The 12,819-nt window shown below is 38.2% G+C and overlaps 1 pseudogene; it reads right to left on the reverse strand.

The window, feature by feature from the left end:
* Nucleotides 1-4,159, reverse strand: part of LOC106320185 — a 12,873-nt pseudogene extending 8,714 nt beyond the window's left edge.
* Between the last annotated feature and the right edge of the window lie 8,660 nt (nucleotides 4,160-12,819).

A 12,819-nucleotide genomic window follows, 5' to 3' on the forward strand; every position in this document is an offset into this window, starting at 1 on the left:
CCGTATGAGGCTATTTATGGTAGGCCTTGTCGTATACCACTTTGTTGGACCAATGTGAGGGAGTGACATGAGTTAGAACTATTAATGGTTCAAGAGATGGTATAGCAAATGGACATGCTTAAGGATTGGCTTTGGGACGCCCATGACGGCAGAGGATTTATGCAGCTAAGCGTCGTAAGGATTTGGAGTTACATATGGGCAATCTAGTGTACCTGAAAATACTGACATTTCAAGGAGGACTTAAGACTAATAAGCTGAAGCAACTAAAACCGAGGTACATTGGACTGTATCCTCCGGTGGAGCGAATTGGAGCAGTTGATTGCAGTGATTCTATCAACAGTGTATCAGACTTCCATGACGTGATCCAAGTGAGATCAAATTTAGATGAGGATTGACTATCCGAAGATTTTTTTTTTTAGGACGGTATTGGACAGCCGACTCAGGATTTGAATTCGAGGACGAATTCCTCGTAAGTGGGGAAGAATTGTAACGATCCAAATCTCGGCCCGGAAAAATTTAGCCCAGTAAGACCCAATTACATTGCAGAAAACCCTAAAGTTTTCTTATTTAAGATGAGATTTCTTGGTGGCCTCTGACAGAGACTTTTGGGGATGGAAAATCCCTGCCGGAACGTCACCGGAATAGCCACAAATAGCCACCACGAAAGAGAAGGCCTCCCTCCATCCGAAAAGAGAAAGTAGAGCTCTGCAGACACGTTTTGGGGGAACAGAAGAATGATCGATCACATATGAGTATTTCGAAGCTAAATTTTGAGGTTATGTTCTACACTCATAGATCTATGTGTATCAGAAAGCAGATCGCCATTTGGAATTTTTATCTAAGAGTTATGGTTGTTTCTTTGGGACTGATATCTACAGATCGGATCCGCAAACAGTCAACTTCATCAGCGTTTTACCATTGATACAGAAGGAACCAGGGAATGGGCGAGATATCACTGGAAATATCTCGATGCCAGCTGATCATCTATCCGATCGTCAAATAGACGTACGGTTAGAAAGTTAATGACGTTTCTTCTTGGCGAAGAATAAAGCTGTTGAGTTGCAGAGACAGTTCCGACCAGTCTCGGTGTAAGTGAGAAACGGTCGACAGAAACAAAATATTTCAGTCTGTAAATTTGTCAGTAAGTAGTTAATTCTCTTATCTATCATCTCCTACAAGCAGATCGTTATTCCAAGTTACTTTCTGAGAGTTATGCTTGTTTTCGTGAGACGTGTTGGTGCAATTTGTGTTTACGACCACCCTGGAGATGAAGCTACTTTGGTTAAGCAAATGGTGTCCGATCGGAGTAAAATAGGTGTCTATGAATAGAGGACATATAGTAGTACATTATGACCGGAGGGATCTAAAATTTAACGGTCAGTTCTTTAGTTATTCATCTGTTTGCTCTATGGTTCAGCTCTGCCAGAATATCATATTGATCTAATTTCAGAGAGCTCCGGAGTCCATTCGGCGTTTCCTCAGGTTTCTTCAGAACCCATGGCAAAGGTGAGGGTCTATTCCGTAAATCCCGTACCAGTGTAGAATTCTCTCTATTGTAGTTTAGATTTTGAATCATGATCCGTCTGTTTGAATTGAGTCTGTTTGTGTCTTGATTGTTAGTTAGTTCATTCATTGTAAACTAGAACTAGGGGTCTAGAGGATTCAACCGTTGATTTGATTGTGTGATGTTAAGAGATGCGATATATATATTTATGTATACATAGTTATGAGTAGGGACTATGTGAGTAGGCGGGGGTCCAGAGATGTCTGGACTAGCGACGCAGCTTTGGTGGGCGGGAGCTCAGAGACGTCTGGGCTAGCACGCAGATTGTGTGGGGTGTGGGTGCAGAGACTTTTGCATTCGACGCAGCTTTGGAGGGCGGGGGTACAGAGGCAGACTGTACTAGCGACGCAGCGTATGTAAACATATATCTGTATGAGGAGATGCGGGGTGTATGGACTAGCTATATGCTATCATCGCATTGTTTGTGTTGTGTTTGTGTGATGCTTTAGGCGTCTTGTTTTTTCATGTTAGAGCTAAACTTTTATAGTGGGAGTTCTATTACTCAAGTCAGTGGTTTGCGTGTTTAGCATCTCATACCTCACGTAGTAACTCTCCTGTTACTCACCCCTCATTTCCTTCCCCTTTCAGATGAGACTGACGAGCAGGAGTGATTGCTATCGGACTAGTGCTTTGAGAATTTTATTTTTTTCTTTTTCAGACTTGCGGATTTTATGCTTTTATCGATATTTTGGGGATTTATTATGTTATTTGGAGTTATGGCTATTTATTTGATTTACGACTTTGGAGTTGAATTTTGAGAAGTAATAAACGGAGATTTCAGACTTTTTATTTATTTAAGTTATTTCGAAAAATACGGGTGTTACAAAAAACTTCTGAGCACAGAAATCATTCTTGCTGATTCCATTTTTCGTCACAGCCAAAGCCACAGAGCAGATTCAAGCACTCTGTTTTTTTGTTCAGTTTCTACTTCAAAACCTTTTACATGTCTGCCCTTATTAAAGCATGTAAGCTTACATGGTCAACCTTTAATGTATTGAAATTACGGATAGAGACATCTTAACCTTACCGTCTGGATTATCGTCTGTCATCATCCCTCCCCTTTACTGAAACCTTAATCAATGAGTAGAGTTGTTGCCTTATCCGCAATGATTATTTAAATTATATTTTAAACCCTTCATCACATGTTTCTTTCTGACATAATCCATAATCTAATACTAATGTTAGAGTTGGATTGCACACCTCTTATTAATTAATTTATATTAATATATAATAAATGGTTGAAGTTATATTACATACTAGGATTTATACTCAGTTATGTGTGAATATGTATTAATAACTAGGTTACTAGGGGCATTAACATAATTGTTATGGATACATTTTTTTTACATCGAAAGACTATATTATATTACTCAAACTTGAATTATTTTGGATAACCAGACCGGGATAAAATAACCAACAAAACAAATAGCCATATGAAAAGACCTAGAAATTCTAACTAAAAAATCAGCAGTCTCATTCTGTCCTCGGAAAATGTAGGATAGCCTGAAATCGTTGAATCTTCTCTTCACTTCTTGTATCTCCTTTAGCTATGTTGAAAAAGTCATGCATGAAGTTCCTTTATAAACTCAATCAAATCATTATAATATGTCCTAAAATGCTAACATTTTGAATGGTGCAGCATGCTGTCCATTGCCCAGTATATCGTTTCCAGCTCCAAATGCAAGACAAATTCTCTTCTTCTTTGATTTCCTAAACCCATAAGTTGTGTTTGTCTAAAGTTATCTTTCCAAACCCATCCGCATCCACTGAAGATCGATGTACAGGGCCAAGATCATCCACCATGCATATATTTTTAAAGCATAAGCCTTGAGATGCTATTATTGGTGTTGTAGTCAATCCATCCTCTGGCCGATTTGCCGCGAACCATGCTTGACATTCTCCTTCTGCATATCTGACTAGTTCAAGTGGATCTCCATCTATTCCTTTAAATAGTTTATCATTCTTTGCTTATTAGAGATACCAAATTATCCACGGATAAGGGTTTCTGTCCATTTATGGATCTTCAATACTATTCTTCTTCCAAAACGATAGTCCTTGTTAGTATATATGCTGGATCCACAGAATATATTCGGATGAGATGGTGTAGCTGCAAGACCAAACGCTTGAACTGTCGGTGGACATTCAAAGATAGCATGAATTACTGGCTCATCTGGATCCCCACACTTTGGACAAATAATTGTAAGACATATTTCCTCCTTTCTCGAGAACGGCGTGTTACGTACCATAAAATGTCGAATTAAACCGATTTATAAAAACCGAATAAAATATTAAACCTTTTAATAAATTAATCCGAAATAAAATGAGTTTGTCATTTAAAATCACAACACTTAACTCCAGAGTTTTAAATGAATGTGTGACCAAAAAGGTAACTGCACTTTGGTGACATAGGTATCCAAATCAATTCTCTTAAGCTTTTCCACATATACCGCAAACCGGGATGTTACAATTCACCCTCTCTCGAAGAACGCAATGTCCCTGTTGCGCCCCAGGATTGTTACCTATGTTAGTGTGAGCCCTCACTGACTCCAACTTCTTTGGGTTTGGCTCTGATACCACTTGTACCGCATCGTCCATCGCACGGATTGGGGTCCACGGGCCGAGAGAGCGGATGTGGGAGGCCCATTAGCCATGGGCGGTCGCGGTGTTACAATATTATCACATCGCATATGGCGACAATTCAAGATCCTGGTGACTGCTACATGTCTTGAGAGTAACTGCCATATAAGATGACGAATCTTTTGTGGAGCATTTACCTTCCAAGCAAGTGTAGATAACATTTTCTTCAGCTTTGAGTATATGTCTTGCAACCCAATATCCTAATTAAAAGTATACATACCACTCTTAGTGAAGCTCCAACAGTAAGAATCACATTGTAAAGATCATCTTATGACCAAATTTTGAATCAAAGGTATATCTTCTTGTGTGACGAATTTTTCAAGCATTTCGACATCCCCATTCCTTTGAGTCTTCTTTAATAAATTCACTAACTGATATCCTTGGATGGACTACCAGGACATTTGGCCTGGCCGGCCTTGTAGGTGAAGTCGGAATCCAAGGATTCTCCCATGATTTTACATCAAAACCCGAATGGATCTTCTGTCTAATCCTTAGTAACAACAGAGATCTTGAAGCTGATAGGCTAGTTCAGATGTATGAAGGGGTATGTACATTAATAGCTCACAAAGGCGAATTAAGTGTATAATAATTTCCACACAAAACACGGGCCAGAAGAGAGTCTGGAAATTGTATCAATCTCCACAACTGTTTTGCCAGCAAGGCTAAATTAAACTCATGTATCATCCTAAAACCAATGCCTCCCTCTTCTCTTGATAAACACAACTTTTCCTATTTTTCCCAATGAAATCCACACTTTGGGGGTTTGAACTCCACCAGAATCGTGCAATAACACTTGCAAGTTTTTCGCCGATCTCCAATGAGTTAAAAGAGATAACAAAATATGCGAATCAAGGACGCCGGTGCCCAAAACTCACAGGAGTGAGAGCTTCCACAGTGTTCACAAGATATTGTTGGGAGCACTTTAACCTATCCCTTTTCAACTTGACTGCAAACCATCAGAGCTTCACTGTTTCCTGCATTTTAGGAACCAATCACGTCCACCGCAGTCTAATTTTGAGGTTCTGTTATGTTATGTACAAACTTTAGTCCAGTGCAACTTTACTACGTTGGTAATTACAGATTAGGATGCACTTTGACAGGGTGGCAATAACAGTCCGGGAGATGATATGTAAGGTGCTAGAGCACTCAAAAGGAGCCACATTCCTGGAGTTAAGATAACCCTCGTGGATCATGGTAGCTGTGTTGGCGATGAAGCAGTTGAAGGTGGACTAGCTGATGCAACTTCTCCAGGTCACAACTCTGTTAATGGAAGGGAGAGGGGAGGAGTCACCAGTTAAGGAAGATGGGTGCTCTGGAAAGAAGGCACCTACTGAGTGACATCAAAAGAGCAAGGGGAACCAAAGTTACAAGACATGATGATGTTTACATTACATTTCCAGACATTATCAAGTCCGACTACTTCAAAACTTTTATGTCAGTGGCTTCCTTGGGTTTTTTAAACTCTACCATATCAGACTTCTTCAGTTATAAAATAAGACGTCATGTTTGCCAAAAAAAAACTTTTTCCTAGCAAACCATAATCAAATATTAAACAATTAGTGGAGAGGATGGACTGATTCGAAATGCATATTTACGAAAACCAAACATTGTTCTTAGATTTTACATTAACAAGTCTCACTACTTTGAAAGTTTTATGTCATTGGTTGTTCTAATGTAATACATCCAGTTTGCAAATCCATTATCCTTTCCAAACAAAAACAATCAAATAGTAAGCAATCAGTGTAGGATGGACTGATGCCAAATGCATATTCACAAAAAAAAGCAAACATTGTTCTTACGTACTAGTAATACATTACGAGAACAAAAAAAATCACATAACACACTCCTACACAAACTTTCAATGACTTAGTAGCTATGCAATTAAATTTTATTTTTGTTCGGTCGATTCATAGGTTCATAAAATTCTCTGTTATGTAATTGTTGCCACTCTAATATATTGTTTCATAATTACAAAACAATGTGGCAATTTGATTGGTGATAGGAGATATGGTGAATTTAAAGGTTCACCCTAGGAGGTGAACCTAAGTTTTGTTCTTCTTTATATGTTAGAAGGAAACCTCGTCACTGAATATGTAATTATTGAACAGTTTTATTAGTGGCCCATATGTATACGACTTAAAGTCCATTAATTCAATACTCCTCCAAGTACTAACAACAACAACAAACTATCCTACTATTGTGTTTGGTAGTTAATTCCTTATTGTTTTAACTTCCACCAGCTACCTAAACCTCTTCAGTTAGCTTTTGGACCTTCTCAATTAGTTTTTGGACCTCCTCAAGTGATTCACGTGCTATCTCCAACTTTTCTGCTGCTTCCTTTATTTTATTTGGCTGCCACATTTAGAAAACTAAATAATGAATCATAACATAGTAGCAAGTATCCACATTTAATAATGTTAAGCCAAATTAGATGCACTAAATGAGAATAATTAACTTACTATGAGTGCCACTTTTCGCTTGTATTTAAGAATGTTAAACCAAATTTGATGCACTACATGGGAATAATTAACTTACTACGAGTGCCATTTTCCGTTTGTATTTTGCATCTGCAGCTATTTGTGTCACTGAAGAGTCCTACAATCATACATTCATGGAAATCCAATTTTGAAAAACAATCCATATAAGATATGCAGAACAAACAGTGAAGACCAATCTTAGTAAAATACACTTATTCTAAGTTTTTGTCTATAAAGAGAAAGAAGTTTTAGAGAAATACCTTCTTAGGTCTACCACACTTCTTAGTTGTAGAAGCATTTGCATCAGTAGTGGTAATCTGAGCAGCAATATCCAGATAAGATACACTTATCCTAAGTATTTGTCTATAAAGAGAAGGAAGTTATAGAGAAATATCTTATTAGGTCTACCACGTTTCTTAGTTGTATAAGCATTTGCAGCAGTAGTGGCAACCTGAGCACCAGTATCCAGATAAGATACACTTATTGTAAGTTTTTGTCTATAAAGAGAAATACCTTCTTAGGTCTACCGCGTTTCTTAACTGTAGACATTTGCAGCTGTAGTGATATATATATATATAATATATATATATGTTGTACATACATATAAATAAAATTTGGCATATGTATTTTATAACATCACTATTTCGTAATTATACAATAATTGATTAATATATAAATTCTGATTAATATTTATATTAAAAATAATCAGAATTAATATTTTTAAAAATATATATTGTTAATATTTAACAAATAACAGCTGAACTCTTATGAATACAATATAAAATTTTACAGTTACAACACAAAATCCAAAAGCAGAATTTCTAAAGCAAAATTATAAAGCTACATCATAAAATCTTACAGCATAATTCTACAGTAAAAAAATATAAAGCTACAGCCGTAACCAATTATACCCAGATATGTTATTTAGATACTCAGGTATGCAATTTATTTTATGATGTCAATTAATTTATATTCTAAGTTTGAATTTCCCCATATTGTGTTTTGCATCAGGTCACATAATCTTTTTTTCACTGTCAGCTGGGCACTTAAAGAAGATAAGCATTACACACTTGATGGAGGATTAATGAGCAGAATCCGGGTCACTAATTGTGAAGAACTTACCAAACATCTGGTAAGTTTTTAATTTGAGTAAACAAAATAATGTTTTTTCTCATGTTTAATATTGATTTACAGACTTTGTCCGGCCTTGAAGAAGAAATCACGTTTATTTTACAATCATTTTTTTTTTTGCTATAATCTTTAGCTTTCATGGAAACCTTTCAGGATAAATCTGTTCGGTTGTGCAGTATTAAAACCGGTGTATGCCTTGTCAAATGAGGCCAAAGCTCACATTCACTTCTTTCAAGGGTAAGTAATTATCAACTTTTTTTTTTCCAGTTTTAGTTTTGCGAAACTTATGTGTTTCAAGGTTTTTTTTGTCTTTTTATCATTCAGACAGATATTTCGCGTTCAGCTCTGGTGCAGAAAAATGTGTGAGAGTGATGGTGCAGAAAAATGTGTGAGAGTGATGTAGCTACAAGGTAAAAAAAACAATATTTTATCTGGTTAACCATAGTTTGTTTTGACATGTGTGTTAACTTGGTTTAATATTTATTATTTGTAAGGGGATTATGAAACTAATCAGTGGACTGACAAAAATTACGAGACCAGAGAGGGAAACAGTATGGTAAACCAATTAAACTTGAAAGGGCAACGTTTCGTAGCATTGACTGTGTCCGCTGTTTGGATAAGCGAGTGTTATCACAGGTTAGTGGTTAAGGATACAAATTTTAGTATATATATGTTGAATTTTATACCATAACTTTAAATGTTTAATCTACATTTGTTATGCACATTGGTGTGACCAGATTGATTCAGTGGAAAGTTGATGGGCTTTTTAGGATATGAAGAAACCCATAATGCTTTTCCCTATTGGAGATAGTGGACTTGGAATTTTGGAACTACCAGTATATATAGAAGATTTGCAGTGGGTAAGAAAAAAAGTTTACCATGTATACGTTGTATTTTATTATTTTCTAATTATTTACTATTACATTAGGGAGCCGAAAGGGAGATATTTACGTCTTTGATGTGAATTCTGATAATTCAGTTCAACTAGTTGTCATGTCAGTAAATCTAATAATCCTTACTTTTTCTGTTTAATTTACTTCTTCTTTTTTTTAGAATTAACATAATTTGATTTTTGTAAATAATTCATCAGATCATGATTCAGATAACCCGATCAGACATACTGCCATTAGTGGCACAGGAAAGTATAAATAAACATAATTGAGTTTTGTTGTTTAAAAATTCAGGGATATTACAAATTTTGACAATTTCATTAACCAAGAAAAAAAACACAAATTCATTAACTACCCAAAACCATTTTCTCTCTCGTACTTTCTCTTCCTATCTCTCTCTACTTTCTCTCTAGTCTCTACAAATCTAATTTCCATTTTTGTTTTGGTTATTTGGCAAATAAGCCATTTATTTGTGGCATTTTGCCGAATAATCATAATAGGCCAAAAAATGAAGCTTATAGCCATCGAACAATGAACGCCTGGGGATGGGACATTTACGCACCCATTTTTCCCTTTCACTCCCTGGGCGCACATGACGCGTGAGAAAAGAAGAAGAAGGATTATCCCATGTGGTCTATTCTTTTATACCAAACCTATGTAATATTATTAGGCCGTCTAATCTGTAACCTAACACAAAGCACCCCTAATTTGAAATTAACAAATTCCTGCCCGGTGATTTACTTCTTGCATTTATTGATTTCCACCCATTAATAGCAATTGTACTATACTCCTGAAGGTAAAAATAGAGAGGAAAAAGCAGAAGAATATCTGAAGAAGACGACAACAGCGCAGTTAAAGCTCATCCTCCAACCGAAGAGGTACTTTTCTGCTCATTAAAGATACTTTATCCCCATCAATGTTCGAAAGTGTGTACGTGAGTAGCAATATGGACCAACGTAGTCTATAAATGGGGACCTCATAGTATTGTACACATAATTTTCTATCCAATTTTATAGTACGGATCTATGTAAATTTAAAAATAGATTCATTGTTTAGTAAAAATACAGATTGGTGACTAATGGGAGGGTTGTTATACCAGAGTAAATGTCCTTTTACAGAGTAGTATAAGGAAAAAGTTAGGGGAGATGACAAATCTGAAGTTATGAGGAAATGTTTAAATGGCGTTTACAGATTAAAGTAAAGATGGTGCTTTGACATAATGGGTTTATGTAGACGACTAATGGGAAGCAAATTATGCGTGTGGGTGCAGATGACAGACCAGGACACCGTTATGATACTGACTGGAAACTGGGTCAGAGAAGATGATGGAAAATGGGTGTTTGATTCGCTAAACGAAGAAGGCACAGAGTTCGTTACCCTCAAAGCTGGTCTCGAATACGACAAACTCGTTGACCTCGTGAAACAGAGCCTAGCTATTGCCTCCAGAAATGTTAAACTAAAAATATCATATCAATATTCTTCGTGGATGCTGATTGACGATGGAGATGGGTCAACACCCCAGTTCATCTCCGAAAACCATGAGGTGGAGGTGTTTGTTCAAATGAGGCGAAAAATAGAGGAGGTCAACCTCTGTGTCACCATCTCCCAGTGCAGTGATGGAGTAACCACTGGTAACCGTAAACCACATTTTGCAAATGTCACTGATCAGAACGTATGTAATACCCCGAGGATGATACCTCGAACACTGATGCAACAACGGAGGATGAGTGGATGGAGTTTGCGATCTCTAACACTCCGTTGACATGTCCCTCCATACGCAATACAGTTGGTGGGAGCTTTGGCGTGCCAGTTAGCGATATTATACCATACAGGCGCAATGGTATATATATAAGGGAGAACCAACCTATCGTTCGACTTCGCAGCCCAACAACGTCGGAAGCGAATCATTGGAAGGGGAAGGCCGTCGTAGTGGAAGTCGAGAATGGAAGCAAAGCAGATGATTATGTTGTACCAGAGAGCTTATGCAGACATGAAAACACCACAGAGGAAGGCGAAACCAGTAGACCAGTAAAACGCCGATTGTTTTACACTGACGGGAATGCGGCGGACTCTGAATTGGATGTTGGACCAACACAACGGGCAGCTGTAAACTCTCCCAAGCTGGTACATGAAACATTGGCAGTTGGAGGAGAATCTTCGACAGGGCTAACACAATGGCCACGGTTCCAAGATGCACTGCACCAATTTCTGGATGACGAGTCGTCACAAAATGTACTATTTAGCCGTGATGCGCCGCTGGTTGTTGACGGTGTTGAAAAAGATGGTACTTCATTTACGAAACTATACTAGTTTAAGTTATAGTATAGAAATAAAATTGAAAATATTTGCCATGACGCAAATACCCATTTCCTGCAGGCATAGAGGCTGCACTGGAGGCAGTCCCGTATGAAGGAGACAATCTATTTGTGGGGCAGGTATTCAAGTCAAAAAGTGATTGCAAGATAAAAATTGCAATTCATGCAATCAATAGGAAGTTTCATTTCAAGACAAAGAGGTCAACACCAAACTTCATGGTCTAATATGCGTGGGGATTGACTGTCCCTGGAGAGTATACGCTGCATGTGTAGATGGAACATGCAATTTCCAGATCCGCCAAGCAACTCTTACGCACTGTTGTACCCTTGATGCCCGACAGCAACTTCCATAAATTGGCTACGACACAAGTAATTGGGGAGCTTATACAATCACGTTTTATTGCCATCAAGATAGGACCCACCCCCACAACAATTCGAACGATGCTCCTTGACGACTTCCATGTCAATGTCTCCTATTGGAAATCCTGGAGAGGCCGAGAGGTGGCAATGGAATTGGCGTTAGGTTCTATGGCGGGAAGTTACGCACTTATGCCCGCGTATATGGAACTACTCCAAACCACCAACCCCGATTCCATCTGCTACCTGCACAAAGAAGAGAATATAGAAGGTAAGATGGTGTTTAAATATGCATTCATTGCGTTTGCGGCTTCGATCAAAGGGTACCGGTACATGCGAAAAGTGATTGTCATCGATAGGACAAGTTTGAAAGGCAAATAAGGCGGATGTTTGCTCTCAGTGTCTGCGCAAGATGGAAATTTTCAAATATTCCCTTTAGCATTCTGTATCGTTGACAGCGAGAACGATGACGCTTGGGAGTGGTTTTTAACGCAGATGAAAACTTTTGTCTCTGATGAAGAATACCTTGTCTTCGTGTCCGACAGACATTCTAGCATTTACAATGCAATTGAAAAGGTTCATCCCACAAATGGACTATTTGGTAAACTACATAGTCGTGCCTAACAACACACCTACATTTTCCATTTGAGTGTACCCTCATGCTCAACATGCCGCGTGCACTGTCCATCTCTGGAGGAACATTAAGTCAAGATTCAAATCAAAGCGCATGGCTTCCTTAATGGGTGCATCAGCACGCGCATATACGGTGGCAAAGTTCAATAAGAAGTTCTTGGATATACAACGTGTAAGCCAAGGGTGTGCCGGCTATTTAGTTGACATAGGTATCCATCTAACTTAACCTATACTAAAGGAGATTGTATATAGTATGGTCTGACTAACACTTAATTAACAGACATGATTTGCGCATTGGACACGCGCACATTTCCCAGGAGATAGGTTTAGCATTATGGATTACAATATTGCTGAATCTTATAATGCTATCTTGACTGAAGCGAGGGAGTTCCCCCTCATCTCAATGTGTGAGTACATACGCACAAAATTGATGTGCTGGTTTGCAATTCGACGTGCTAAAGCGATGGAACATACCAGGACACTTATACCACATATGAGGCGAATGGTTGAAGGAAACTACGACGCCTCAACTAGGTTTGCTGTAATTGGAATCAGTGAAATGAAATTTCAAATTCAGTCCCGCACTGGGGAGTTTCACATGGTCAACCTCCATGCTGGGACATGCACATGCGCATCGTTTCAGCAGCTGCGGCAGGCAGAGCTGGGATGTCAACGAAATCAATGGTAGCAACCGCATATTTGGCGGAGACATGGCACAGCACATATGAAGAAAAAAATCTACCCCATCCCATCTGTTGGTGGAACTAAAATTGGGGGAACATTTTATGGGGATATCCTCCCCCCCCCCCCCCCCC

Source organism: Brassica oleracea, unplaced genomic scaffold (assembly GCF_000695525.1).
Source record: "Brassica oleracea var. oleracea cultivar TO1000 unplaced genomic scaffold, BOL UnpScaffold00842, whole genome shotgun sequence".
Classification (NCBI taxonomy): Eukaryota; Viridiplantae; Streptophyta; class Magnoliopsida; order Brassicales; family Brassicaceae; genus Brassica; species Brassica oleracea.